General features: G+C 30.6%; 1 non-coding gene across 1 annotated transcript; it reads right to left on the bottom strand.

Annotated features, from left to right (window-relative positions):
• Positions 1 to 2,087: 2,087 nt before the first annotated feature.
• Positions 2,088 to 2,195, bottom strand: LOC127743660 (small nucleolar RNA R71). The gene has a single exon (XR_008005044.1). It is a non-coding gene; the product is annotated as a small nucleolar RNA R71 (small nucleolar RNA).
• Between the last annotated feature and the right edge of the window lie 416 nt (positions 2,196 to 2,611).

Raw genomic sequence — 2,611 nt, 5'->3', positions numbered from 1 at the left:
TGGCACCGTTGCCGGGAATTGTTCGAGTTTGGATAACTGACGGTTCATCTTGTTGCTCAGATTAGGTAATTCAGTTTTCCAAAAAGTTTTCAAAATTTTTTTCAAAATTTTTTTTCTGTGTTTTCGTTTTTTTCCAAAAAAAAATAATTTTTGAAAAAAATACAAAAAAATTTAATAAAATCATAAAAACCAAAATTATTTTGTGTTTCTTGTTTGAGTCTAGTGCCAATTTTTAAGTTTGGTGTCAATTGCATGTCTTTAGAAATTTGTGCATTTTTCGAAAACTCATGCATGATGTTCTTCATGATCTTCAAGTTGTTCTTAGTAAGTCTCCTTGTTTGATCTTTAAATTTTCTTGTTTTGTGTCTTTTGTTGTTTTTCATATGCATTTTTGCATTCATAGTGTCCAAATATGAAAAATTTCTAAGTTTGGTATCTTGCATGTTTTTCTTTTCTTGAAAATTTTTCAAAAATAAGTCTTGATGTTCATCTTGATCTTCAATGTGTTCTTGGTGTTCATCTTGACATTCATAGTGTTCTTGCATGCATCTTGTGTTTTGATTCATAATTTTCATGTTGTGAGTCATTTTTGTGTTTTTCTCTCTCCTCATTAAAAATTCAAAAATAAAAAATATCTTCCCTTTTTTCTCTAAAAAATTCGAAAATTTGAGTTGACTTAGTCAAAAAAAATTTTTTTTACTTAACTATTTCTTGTAAGTCAAGTCAAATTTTCGATTTTAAAAATCCTATCTTTTCAAAATCTTTTTCAAAAATCAAATCTTTTTCATTTTTTATTATTTTCGAAAATTTTTAAAATTTATTTTCAAAATCTTTTTCTTATCTTTATTTCAAAATTTCAAAAACTTTACTAACAATTAATGTGATTGATTAAAAAATTTGAAGTTTGTTACTTTCTTGTTAAGAAAGGTTCAATCTTTAAATTCTAGAGTCATATCTTTTAGTTTCTTGTTAGTCAAGTAATTAATTTTAATTTTAAAAATCAAATCTTTTCCAAAATATCTTTTTCAATCATATCTTTTCAAAATATCTTTTTCAAATCATATCTTTTTCAAAATTGATTTAAAAAATCTTTTCTAACTTCTTATCTTTTCAAAATTGATTTTCAAATCTTTTTCAACTAATTAATTGACTTTTTGTTTGTTTCTTATCTTTTTCAAAACCACCTAACTACTTTTCTCTCTCTAATTTTTGAAAATTACCTCTCTCTTTTTAAAATTTTTTTTAACTAATTGTTTCAAATTTTAATTTTTATTTTATTCCTTTTCTTAATTTTCGAATTTTAACTTTAATATTTTTTTATTTTAGTTAATTTTCGAAAACTCTTCTCTCTCATCTCTTTCTATTTATTTATTCATTTACTAACACTTCTTTTCATCTTAAAATTCGAACCCCCTCTTCCTCTCTGAGTTCGAATTTTCCTCTTTTCCTTCTTCTATTCTTTTCTTCTTCTACTAACATAAAGGAATCTCTCTACTGTGGTAAAGAGGATCCCTATTATTATTTTCTGTTCCCTTCTTTTTTATATGAGTAGGAGAAAGGACAATGACATTCTTGTTGAAGTAGATCCTGAACCTGAAAGGACCCTAAGGAGGAAGCTAAGGGAAGCTAAAGCATAACCCTCTGGAGAGGACTTGACATAAATTTTCGAAAAAGAAGATGAGATGGCAGTCAAAAACAATAACAACAATAATAACGCAAGGAGGATGCTTGGTGATTATACTACACATACCTCCAACTTTTATGGAAGAAGCATCTCAATCCCTGCCATTGGAGCAAACAATGTTGAGCTGAAGCCTCAACTAGTTGCTCTAATGCAACAGAATTGCAAGTTTCATGGACTTCCATCAGAAGATCCCTACCAGTTTTTAACTGAGTTCTTGCAGATTTGTGAGACTGTTAAGACTAATGAAGTAAATCCTAAAGTCTACAGGCTCATGCTTTTCCCTTTTGCTGTAAGAGACAAAGCTAGAACATAGTTGAACTCACAACCTAAAGATAGCCTGGACTCTTGGGATAAGCTGGTCACGGCCTTCTTGGCTAAGTTCTTTCCTCCTCAAAAGCTGAGCAAGCTTAGAGTGGATGTTCAAACCTTCAAGCAGAAAGATGGTGAATCCCCCTATGAAGCTTGGGAAAGATACAAGCAGATGACCAAAAAGTGTCCTTCTGACATGCTTTCAGAGTGGACCATTCTGGATATATTCTATTATGGTCTATCTGAGTTCTCTAAGATGTCACTAGACCATTCTACAGGTGGATCAATTCACCTAAAGAAAACGTCTGCTGAAGCTCAAGAACTTATTAAAATGGTTGCAAACAACTAATTCATGTACACTTCTGAGAGGAATCCTGTGAGTAATGGGACGCCGCAGAAGAAGGAAGTTCTTGAAATTGATGCTCTAAATGCCATATTGGCTCAGAACAAAATATTGACTCAGCAAGTCAACATGATTTCTCAAAGTCTGAATGGATGGCAAAATGCATCCAACAATACTAAAGAGGCATCTTCTGAAGAAAAAGCTTATGATCCTGAGAACTCTGCAATGGCAGAGGTAAATTACATGGGTGAATCTTATGGAAACTCCTATAATTT

The sequence above is a fragment of the Arachis duranensis genome, chromosome 10 (assembly GCF_000817695.3).
Source record: "Arachis duranensis cultivar V14167 chromosome 10, aradu.V14167.gnm2.J7QH, whole genome shotgun sequence".
Classification (NCBI taxonomy): domain Eukaryota; kingdom Viridiplantae; phylum Streptophyta; class Magnoliopsida; order Fabales; family Fabaceae; genus Arachis; species Arachis duranensis.
This window is presented reverse-complemented; position numbering and strand designations above follow the sequence as displayed.